This window comes from Spermophilus citellus, assembly GCF_964194105.1.
Source record: "Spermophilus citellus genome assembly, chromosome: 4".
NCBI lineage: Eukaryota > Metazoa > Chordata > Mammalia > Rodentia > Sciuridae > Spermophilus > Spermophilus citellus.
The window spans coordinates 90664326-90676905 of NC_138185.1; positions in this window are offsets into that span (position 1 = coordinate 90664326).

A 12580-nucleotide genomic window follows, 5' to 3' on the forward strand; every position below is an offset into this window, starting at 1 on the left:
TTCTCCTATATGGATACATGTAGTTGGAACTCTAAATCAAACACGGTTTGTGCTAGCTCTTGAAAACTGGACACAATAAAGTAGTTCCAAGTTCTATCTCTATGGTTCGTTTCCTATTGATGTAGCCCTAATCAGAGACTGGCGCAAATCACTTTCATGGAAAGGGGTTGCCAAGCTTCCAATAAACTATGAGTTTCCTGAAATCTCAGCACACATTTTTTCACCCAATCTTGATGACTCTTTCAGGAAATGATCAGTACCCCAATCCCACTTGGCTCACCAAATTTCGTTGTTCTAGGTTAAACCGTTCGTTGGCAGTAACAGTTTTAATTTTTAGGTTTCTCTCTGTTTTCTCCTATGTGGATACATGTATTTGGAACTCTAAATCATACACGGTTTGTGCTAGCTATTTAAAACTTGATACAATAAAGTAGTTCCAAGTTCTATCTCTATGGTATGTTTCCTATTGTTGTAGCTTTAGCAGAGACTGGCGCAAATCACTTTCATGGAAAGGGGTTGCCAAGCTTCCAAAAAACTACGAGTTCCCTGAAATCTCAGCACACATTTTTTCATCCAATCTTGATGACACTTTCAGGTAATGATCAGTACCCCAATCCCACTTGGCTCACCAAATTTCGTTCTTCTATGTTAAACCGTTCGTTGGCAGTAAGATTTTAATTTTTAGGTTACACTCTGTTTTCTCCTATATGGATACATGTAGTTGGAACTCTAAATCAAACACAGTTTGTGCTAGCTCTTTGAAAATTGACACAATAAAGTAGTTCCAAGTTCTATCTCTACAGTTTGTTTCCTATGGATGTAGACCTAAGCAGAGACCGGCGTAAATCACTTTCATGGAAAGGGGTTGACAATCTTCCAAAAAACCACGAGTTTCCTGAAATCTCAGCACACAGTTTTTCACCCAATCTTGATGACACTTTCAGATAATGATCAGTACCCCAATCCCACTTGGCTCACCAAATTTCATTCTTCTAGGTTAAACAGTTCGTTGGAAGAAACAGTTTTAATTTTTAGGTTTCACTCTGTTTTCTCCTATATGGATACCTGTAGTTGGAACTCTAAATCAAACACGGTTTGTGCTAGCTCTTTGAAACTTGACACAATAAAGTAGTTCCAACTTCTATCTCTATGGTTTGTTTCCTATTGATGTAGCCCTAAGCAGAGACTGGTGCAAATCACTTTCATGGAAAGGGGTTTCCAAGCTTCCATAAAACTACGAGTTTCCTGAAATCTCAGCACACACTTTTTCACCCAATCTTGATGACACTTTCAGGTAATGATCAGTACCCCAATCCCACTTGTCCCACCAAATTTCATTCTTCTAGGTTAAACCGTTCATTGGCAGTAAGAGTTCTAATTTTTAGGTTACACTCTGTTTTCTCCTATATGGATACATGTAGTTGGAACTCTAAATCAAACATGGTTTGTGCTAGCTCTTGAAAACTTGACACAATAAAGCAGTACCCTGTTCTATCTCTATGGTTTGTTTCCTATTGATGTAGCACTAAGCTGAGACTGGCGCAAATCACTTTCATGGAAAGGGGTTGCCAAGCTTCCAAAAAATAGAGTTTCCTGAAATCTCAGCACACATTTTTTCACCCAATCTTGATGACACATTCAGGTAATGATCAGTACCCGAAACCACCTGGCTCACCAAATTTCTTTCTTCTAGGTTAAACCGTTCGTTGGCAGTAACAGTTTTAATTTTTAGGTTTCACTCTGTTTTCTCCTATATGGATACATGTAGTTGGAACTCTAAATCAAACACGGTTTGTGCTAACTCTTGAAAACTTGACACAATAAAGTAGTTCCAAGTTCTTTCTCTATGGTTTGTTTCCTATTGATGTAGCCCTAAGCAGAGACCGGCGCAAATCACTTTCATGGAAAGGGGTTGCCATGCTTCCAATAAACTATGAGTTTCCTGAAATCTCAGCACACATTTTTTCACCCAATCTGGATGACACTTTCAGGTAATGATCAGTACCCCAATCCCACTAGGCTCACCAATTTTCGTTCTTCTAGGTTAAACCGTTCGTTGGCAGTAACAGTTTTAATTTTAGGTTTCACTCTGTTTTCTCCTATGTGGATACGTGTACTTGGAACTCTAAATAAAACATGGTTTGTGCTAGCTCTTTAAAACTTAACACAATAAAGGAGTTCCAAGTTCTATCTCTATGGTTTGTTTCCTATTGATGTAGCCCTAAGCAGAGACCGGCGCAAATCACTTTCATGGAAAAGGGTTGACAAGCTTCCAAAAAACCACGAGTTTCCTGAAATCTCAGCACACATTTTTTCACCCAATCTTGATGACACTTTCAGATAATGATCAGTACCCCAATCCCACTTGGACCACCAAATTTCGTTCTTCTAGGTTAAACCGTTCGTTGGCAGAAACAGTTTTAATTTTTAGGTTTCACTCTGTTTTCTCCTATATGGATACATGAATTTGGAACTCTAAATTAAACACGGTTTGTGCTAGCTCTTTGAATCTTGACACAATAATGTAGTTCGATGTTCTATCTCTATGGTTTGTTTCCTATTGATGTAGCCCTAAGCAGAGACTGGCGCAAATCACTTTCATGGAAAGGGGTTGCCAAGCTTCCAAAAAACTACGAGTTTCCTGAAATCTAAGCACACATTTTTTTCACCCAATCTTGATTACACTTTCAGATAATGATCCGTAAGCCAATCCCACTTGGCTCACCAAATTTCGTTCTTGTAGGTTAAACCGTTCGTTGGTAGTAAAGTTTAAATTTTTAGGTTTCACTCTGTTTTATCCTATATGGATACATGTAGTTGGAACTCTAAATTAAAGACGGTTTGTGCTAGCTCTTTGAAAATTGACACAATAAATATTTCCAAGTTCTATCTCTACGGTTTTTTTCCTATTGATGAGGCCTAAGCAGAGACCGCCGCAAATCACTTTCATGGAAAGGGGTTGACAAGCTTCCAAAAAACCAAGAGTTTCCTGAAATCTCAGCACACATTTTTTCACCCAATCTTGATAACACTTTCAGATAATGATCAGTACGCCAATCCCACTTGGCTCACCAAATTTCATTCTTCTAGGTTAAACCATTCATTGGCAGTAACAGTTTTAATTTTTAGGTTTCACTCTGTTGTCTCCTATATGTATACATGTAGTTGGGACTCTAAATCAAAGACGGTTTGTGCTAGCTCTTTGAAACTTGACACAATAAAGTAGTTCCAAGTTCTATCTCTATGGTTTGTTTCCTATTGATGTAGCCCTAAGCAGAGACCGAAGCAAATCACTTTCATGGAAACGGGTTGCCAAGGTTCCAAAAAACTACGAGTTTCCTGAAATCTCAGCACACATTTTTTCACCCAATTATGATGACACTTTCAGGTAATGATCAGTACCCCAATCCCACTTGGCTCACCAAATTTCGTTCTTCTAAGTTAAACAGTTCGTTGGCAGTAACAGTTTTAATTTTTAGGTTTCACTCTTTTCTCCTATATGGATACATGTAGTTGGAACTCTAAATCAAAGACGGTTTGTGCTAGCTCTTTGAAACTTGACACAATAAAGTAGTTCCAAGTTCTATCTATCTGGTTTGTTTCCTATTCATGTAGCCCTAATGAGAGACCAGAGTAAATCACTTTAATGGAAAGGGGTTGCCAAGGTTCCAAAAAACTACGAGTTTCCTGAAATCCCAGCACATATTTTTACACCCAATCTTGATGAGACTATCAAGTAATGATCAGTACTCCAATCCCACTTGGCTCACCAAATTTCATTCTTCTAGGTTAAACCATTCGTTGGCAGTAACAGTTTAAATATTTAGGTTTCAATCAGTTTTCTCCTAAATGGATACATATAGTTGGAACTCTAAATCAAAGACGGTTTGTGCTAGCTCTTTGAAAATTGACACAATAAAGTAGTTCCAAGTTCCATCTCTATGGTTTGTTTCCTATTGATGTAGCCCTAAGCAGAGACTGGCGCAAATCACTTTCATGGAAACGGGTTGCCAAGCTTTCAAAAAACTACGAGTTTCCTGAAATCTCAGCACACATTTTTTCACCCAAACTTGATGACACTTTCAGGTAATGATCAGTACCCCAATCCCACTTGGCTCACCAAATTTCGTTCTTCTATGTTAAACCGTTCTTTGGCTGTAACAGTTTTAATTTTTAGGTTTCACTCTGTTTTCTCCTATATGGATACATATAGTTGGAACTCTAAATCAAACACGGTTTGTGCTAGCTCTTTGAAACTTGAAACAATAAAGTAGTTCCAAGGTCTATCTCTATGGTTTGTTTCCTATTGATGTAGCCCTAAGCAGAGACCGGCGCAAATCACTTCAATGGAAAGGGGTTGCCAAGGTTCCAAAAAACTACGAGTTTCCTGAAATCTCAGCACACATTTTTTCACCCAAACTTGATGACACTTTCAGATAAGGATCAGTACCCCAATCCCACTTGGCTCACCAAATTTCGTTTTTCTAGGTTAAACCGTTCGTTGGCAGTAACAGTTTTAATTTTTAGGTTTCACTCTGTTTTCTCCTATATGGATACATGTAGTTGGAACTCTAAATCAAACACGGTTTGTGCTACCTCTTTGAAACTTGACAAAATAAATTAGTTCCAAGGTCCATCTCTATGGTTTGTTTCCTATTGATGTAGCCCTAAACAGAGACCGGCGCAAATCACTTCCATGGAAAGGGGTTGCCAAGGTTCCAAAAAACTACGAGTTTCCTGAAATCTCAGCACACATTTTTTTCACCCAAACTTGATGACACTTTCAGATAATGATCAGTACCCCAATCCCACTTGGCTCACCAAATTTCGTTCTTCTAGGTTAAACCGTTCGTTGGCAGTAACAGTTTAAATTTTTAGGTTTCTCTCTGTTTTCTCCTATATGGATACATGTAGTTGGAACTCTAAATCAAAGAAGGTTTCTGCTAGCTCTTTGAAATGATACAATAGAGTAGTTCCAAGTTCTATCTCTATGGTTTGTTTCCTATTGATGTAGCCCTAAGCAGAGATCGGCGCAAATACTTTCATGGAAAGGGGTTGACAAGCTTCCAAACAACCACGAGTTTCCTGAAATCTCAGCACACATTTTCTCACCCAATCTTGATGACACTTTCAGGTAATGATCAGGACCCCAATCCCACTTGGCTCACCAAATTTCGTTCTTCTAGGTTAAACAGTTCGTTGGCAGTAACAGTTTTAATTTTTAGGTTTCACTCTGCTTTCTCCTATATGGATACATGTAGATGGAACTCTAAATCAAACACCGTTTGTGCTAGCTCTTTGAAACTTGACACAATAAAGTAGTTTCAAGATCCATCTCTATGGTTTGTTTCTTATTGAATAGCCCTAAGCAGAGACCGCCGCAAATCACTTTCATGGAAAGGGGTTGACAAGCTTCCAAAAAACCAAGAGTTTCCTGAAATCTCAGCACACATTTTTTCACCCAATCTTGATGACACTTTCAGATAATGATCTGTACCCCAATCCCACTTGGCTCACCAAATTTCATTCTTCTAGGTTAAACCGTTCGTTGGCAGTAACAGTTTTAATTTTTAGGTTTCACTCTGTTTTCTCCTATATGTATACATGTAGTTGGGACTCTAAATCAAAGACGGTTTGTGCTAGCTTTTTGAAACTTGAAATAATAAATTAGTTCCAAGTTCTATCTCTATGGTTTGTTTCCTATTGATGTAGCCCTAAGCAGAGACTGAAGCAAATCACTTTCATGGAAACGGGTTGCCAAGGTTCCAAAAAACTACGAGTTTCCTGAAATCTCAGCACACATTTTTTCACCCAATTATGATGACACTTTCAGGTAATGATCAGGACCCCAATCCCACTTGGCTCACCAAATTTCGTTCTTCTAGGTTAAACAGTTCGTTGGCAGTAACAGTTTTAATTTTTAGGTTTCACTCTGTTTTCTCCTATGTGGATACATTTAGTTGGAACTCTAAATCAAACACGGTTTGTGCTAGCTCTTTGAAACTTGACACAATAAGTAGTTCCAACTTCTATCTCTATGGTTTGTTTGCTATTTATGTAGCCCTAAGCATAGACCGGCGCAAATCACTTCCATGGTAACGGGTTGCCAAGCTTCCAAAAAACTACGAGTTTCCTGAAATCTCAGCACACATTTTTTCACCCAAACTTGATGACACTTTCAGGTAATGATCAGTACCCCAATCCCACTTGGCTCACCAAATTTCGTTCTTCTAGGTTAAACCGTTCGTTGGCTGTAACAGTTTTAATTTTTAGGTTTCACTCTGTTTTCTCCTATATGGATACATATAGTTGGAACTCTAAATCAAACACGGTTTGTGCTAGCTCTTTGAAACTTCATACAATAAAGTACTTCCAAGTTCTATCTCTATGTTTGTTTCCTATTCATGTAGCCCTAATGAGAGACCGGCGTATATCACTTTAATGGAAAGGGATTGCCAAGCTTCCAAAAAACTACGAGTTTCCTGAAATCCAAGCACACATTTTTACACCCAATCTTGACGAGACTTTCAGGTAATGATCAGTACCGCAATCCCACTTGGCTCACCAAATTTCGTTCTTCTAGGTTAAACCGTTCATTGGCAGTAACAGTTTAAATATTTGGGTTTCACTCAGTTTTCTCCTATATGGATACATGTAGTTGGAACTCTAAATCAAAGAAGCTTCTTGGTAGCTCTTTGAACTTGACACAATAAAGTAGTTCCAAGTTCTATCTCTACGGTTTGTTTCCTATTGATGTAGCCCTAAGCAGAGATCGGCGCAAATACTTTCATGGAAAGGGGTTGACAAGCTTCCAAACAACCACGAGTTTCCTGAAATCTCAGCACACATTTTCTCACCCAATCTTGATGACACTTTCAGATAATGATTAGTACCCCAATCCCACTTGGCTCACCAAATTTCGTTCTTCTAGGTTAACCGTTCATTGGCAGTAACAGTTTTAATTTTTAGGTTTCACTCTGCTTTCTCCTATATGTATACTTGTAGTTGGAACTCTAAATCAAAGACAGTTTGTGCTAGCTCTTTGAAACTTGACACAATAAAGTAGTTCCAAGTTCTATCTCCATAGTTTGTTTCCTATTGATGTAGCCCTAAGCAGAGACTGGCGCAAAGCACTTTCATGGAAACGGGTTGCCAAGCTTCCAAAAAACTATGAGTTTCCTGAAATCTCAGCACACATTTTTTCACCCAATCTTGATGACACTTTCAGATAATGATCAGTACCCCAATCCCACTTGGCTGACCAAATTTCGTTCTTCTAGGTTAAACAGTTCGTTGGCAGAAACAGTTTTAATTTTTAGGTTTCACTCTGTTTTCTCCTATATGGATACATGTAGTTGGAACTCTAAATTAAACAGGGTTTGTGCTGGCTCTTTGAATCTTGACACAGTAAAGTAGTTCCAAGTTCTATCTCTATGGTTTGTTTCCTATTGATGTAGCCCTAAGCAGAGACTGGCGCAAATCACTTTCATGGAAACGGGTTGCCAAGCTTCCAAAAAACTACGAGTTTCCTGAAATCTAAGCACACATTTTTTCACCCAATCTTGATTACACTTTCAGATAATGATCAGTAAGCCGATTCCACTTGGTTCACCAAATTTCGTTCTTCTAGGTTAAACCGTTCGTTGGCAGTAAAGTTTTAATTTTTAGGTTTCACTCTTTTCTCCTATATGTATACACATAGTTGGGACTCTAAATCAAAGACCGTTTGTGCTAGCTCTTTGAAACATGACACAATAAAGTAGTTCCAAGTTCTATGTCTATGGTTGTTTGCTATTGATGTATCCCTAAGCAGAGACTGGCGCAAATCACTTTCATGGAAACGGGTTGCCAAGCTTCCAAAAAACTACGAGTTTCCTGAAATCTCAGCACACATTTTTTCACCCAAACTTGATGACACTTTCAGGTAATGATCAGTACACCAATCCCTCTTGGCTCACCAAATTTCGTTTTTCTAGGTTAAACCGTTCGTTGGCTGTAACAGTTTTAATTTTTAGGATTCACTCTTTTTTCTCCTATATGTATACATGTAGTTGGAACTCTAAATCAAAGACAGTTTGTGCTAGCTCTTTGAAAATTGACACAATAATGTAGTTCCAAGTTCTATCTCTACGGTTTGTTTCCTATTGATGTAGCCCTAAGCAGAGACCAGCGCAAATCACTTTCATGGAAAGGGGTTGACAAGCTTCCAAAAAACCACGAGTTTCCTGTAATCTCAGCACACATTTTTTCACCCAATCATGATGACACTTTCAGATAATGATCAGTACCCCAATCCCATGTGCCTCAGCAAATTTCGTTCTTCTAGGTTAAACCGTTCGTTGGCAGTAAAAGTTTTAATTTTTAGGTTTCTCTCTGTTTTCTCCTATATGGATACATGTAGTTGGAACTCTAAATCAAAGAAGGTTTCTGCTAGCTCTTTGAAATGATACAATAGAGTAGTTCCAAGTTCTATCTCTACGGTTTGTTTCCTATTGATGTAGCCCTAAGCAGAGACCGGCGCAATTCACTTTCATGGAAAGGGGTTGACAAGCTTCCAAAAAACCACGAGTTTCCTGAAATCTCAGCACACATTTTTTACCCAATCTTGATGACACTTTCAGATAATGATCAGTACCCCATTCCCACTTGGTTCACCAAATTTCGTTCTTCAAGGTTAAACCGTTCGTTGGCAGTAAAGTTTTAATTTTTAGGTTTCACTCTGTTTTCTCCTATATGGATACATATAGTTGGAACTCTAAATCAAACACGGTTTGTGCTAGCTCTTTGAAACTTGACACAATAAAGTAGTTCCAAGTTCTATCTCTATGGTTTGTTTCCTATTGATGTAGCCCTAAGCAGAGACCGAAGCAAATCACTTTCATGGAAACGGGTTGCCAAGGTTCCAAAAAACTACGAGTTTCCTGAAATCTCAGCACACATTTTTTCACCCAATTATGATGACACTTTCAGGTAATGATCAGTACACCAATCCCACTTGGCTCACCAAATTTCGTTCTTCTAGGTTAAACCATTCATTGGCAGTAACAGTTTTAATTTTTAGGTTTCTCTCTGTTTTCTCCTATATGGATACATGTATTTGGAACTCTAAATCAAACACGGTTTGTGCTAGCTCTTTGAAATGACACAATAGAGTAGTTCCAAGTTCTATCTCTATGGTTTGTTTCCTATTGATGTAGCCCTAAGCAGAGACTGGCGCAAATCACTTTCATGGAAAGGGGTTGCCAAGCTTCCAAAAAACTACGAGTTTCCTGAAATCTCAGCACAAATTTTTTCACCCAATCTTGATAACACTTTCAGGTAATGATCAGTACCCCAAAGCCACTTGGCTCACCAAATTTCCTTCTTCTAGGTTTAAATGTCCGTTGGCAGTAACAGTTTTAATTTTAGGTTTCACTCTGTCTTCTCCTATATGGATACATGTAGTTGGAACTCTAAATCAAACACGGTTTGTGGTAGCTCTTTGAAACTTGACACAATAAAGTAGTTCCAAGTTCTATCTCTATGGTTTGTTTCCTATTGATGTAGCCCTAAGCAGCGACTGGCGCAAATCACTTTCATGGAAAGGGGTTGCCAAGCTTCCAAAAAACTACGAGTTTCCTGAAATCTCAGAACACATTTTTTCACCCAATGTTGATGACACTTTCAGGTAATGATCAGTACCCCAATCCCACTTGGCTCACCAAATTTCGTTCTTCTAGGTTAAACCGTTCGTTGGCAGTAACAGTTTTAATTTTTAGGTTTCACTCTGTTTTCTCCTATATGGATACATGTAGTTGGAACTCTAAATCAAACAAGGTTTGTGCTAGCTCTTTGAAACGGCACAATAGAGTAGTTCCAAGTTCTATCTCTATGGTTTGTTTCCTATTTATGTAGCCCTAAGCAGAGACCGGTACAAATCACTTTCATGGAAAGGGGTTGCCAAGCTTCCAAAAAACTACGAGTTTCCTGAAATCTCAGCACACATTTTTTCACCCAATCTTGATGACACTTTCAGGTAATGATCAGTACCCCAATCCCACTTGGCTCACCAAATTTCATTCTTCTAAGTGAAACCATTCGTTGGCAGTAACAGTTTTAATTTTAGGTTTCATTCTGTTTTCTCCTATATGGATACATATAGTTGGAACTCTAAATCAAACACGGTTTGTGCTAGCTCTTGGAAACTTGACACAATAAAGTAGTTCCAAGTTCTATCTCTATGGTTTGTTTTCTATTGATGTAGCCCTAAGCATCGACTGGCGCAAATCACTTTCATGGAAAGGGGTTGCCAAGCTTCCAAAAAACTATGAGTTTCCTGAAATCTCAGCGCACATTTTTTCACCCAATCTTGATGACACTTTCAGGTAATGATCAGTACACCATTCCCACTTCGCTCACCATATTTCGTTCTTCTAGGTTAAACCGTTCGTTGGCAGTAACAGTTTAAATTATTAGGTTTCACTCTGTTTTCTCCTCTATGGATACATGTAGATGGAACTCTAAATCAAACACGGTTTGTGCTAGCTCTTTGAAACTTGACACAATAAAGTAGTTCCAAGTTCTATCTCTATGGTTTCTTTCCTATTGATGTAGCCCTAAGCAGAGACTGGCACAAATCACTTTCATGGAAAGGGGTTGCCAAGCTTCAAAAAAAATATGAGTTTCCTGAAATCTCAGCACACATTTTTTCACCCAATCTTGATGACACTTTCAGGTAATGATCAGTACCGCAATCCCACTTGGTTTACCAAATTTCGTTCTTCTAGGTTAAACCGTTCGTTGGCAGTAACAGTTTTAATTTTTAGGTTTCACTCTGTTTTCTCCTATATGGATACATGTAGTTAGAACTCTAAATCAAACACGGTTTGTGGTAGCTCTTTGAATCTTGACAAAATAAAGTATGTCCAAGTTCTATCTCTATGGTTTGTTTTCTATTTATGTAGCCCTAAGCAGAGGCCGGCGCAAATCACTTTCATGGAAAGGGGTTGCCAAGCTTCCAAAAAACTACGAGATTCCTGAAATCTCAGCACATATTTTTTCTCCCAATCTTGATGACACTTTCAGGTAATGATCAGTACCCCAATCCCACTTGGCTCACCAAATTTCGTTCTTCTAGGTTTAACCATTCGTTGACTGTAACAGTTTTAATTTTTAGGTTTCACTCTGTTTTCTCCTATATGGATACATGTATTTGGAACTCTAAATCAAACACGGTTTGTACTAGCTCTTTGAAACTTGACACAATAAAGTAGTTCCAAGTTCTATCTCTCTGGTTTGTTTCCTATTGATGTAGCCCTAAGCAGAGACTGGCGAAAATCACTTTCATGGAAATAGGTTGCCAAGCTTCCAAAAAACTACGATTTTCCTGAAATCTCAGCACACATTTTTTCACCCAATCTTGATGGCACTTTCAGGTAATGATCAGTACCCCAATCCCACTTGTCTCACCAAATTTCGTTCTTCTAGGTTAAACCGTTCATTGGCAGTAACAGTTTTAATTTTTAGGTTTCACTCTGTTTTCTCCTATATGGATACATGTAGTTGGAACTCTAAATCGAACACGGTTTGTGCTAGCTCTTTGAAATGACACAATAGAGTAGTTCCAAGTTCTATCTCTATGGTTTGTTTCCTATTGATGTAGCCCTAAGCAGAGACTGGCGCAAATCACTTTCATGGAAAGGGGTTGCCAAGCTTCCAAAAAACTACGAGTTTACTGAAATCTCAGCACATATTTTTTCACCCAATCTTGATAACACTTTCATGTAATGATCAGTACCCCAAAGCCACTTGGCTCACCAAATTTCGTTCTTCTAGGTTAAATCGTCCGTTGGCAGTAACAGTTTTAATTTTAGGTTTCACTCTGTTTTCTCGTATATGGATACATGTAGTTGGAACTCTAAATCAAACAGGGTTTGTGCTAGCTCTTTGAAATGACACAATAGAGTAGTTCCAAGTTCTATCTCTACGGTTTGTTTCCTATTGATGTAGCCCTAAGCAGCGACTGGCGCAAATCACTTTCATGGAAAGGGGTTGCTAAGCTTCCAAAAAACTACGAGTTTCCTGAAATCTCAGAACACATTTTTTCACCCAATGTTGATGACACTTTCAGGTAATGATCAGTACCCCAATCCCACTTGGCTCACCAAATTTCGTTCTTCTAGGTTAAACAGTTCCTTGGCAGTAACAGTTTTAATTTTAGGTTTCACTCTGTTTTCTCCTATATGGATACATGTAGTTGGAACTCTAAATCAAACACGCTTTGGCTAGCTCTTTGAAACTTGACACAATAAAGTAGTTCCAAGTTCTATCTCTATGGTTTTTTTCCTATTGATGTAGCCCTAAGCAGAGACTGGCGCAAATCACTTTCAAGGAAAGGGGTTGCCAAGCTTCCAAAAAACTACTAGTTTCCTGAAATCCCAGCACACATTTTTTCACCCAATCTTGATGACACTTTCAGGTAATGATCAGTACCCCAATCCCACTTGGCTCACCAAATTTCGTTCTTCTAGGTTAAACCGTTCGTTGGCAGTAACAGTTTTAATTATTAGGTTTCACTCTGTTTTCTCCTATATGGATACAT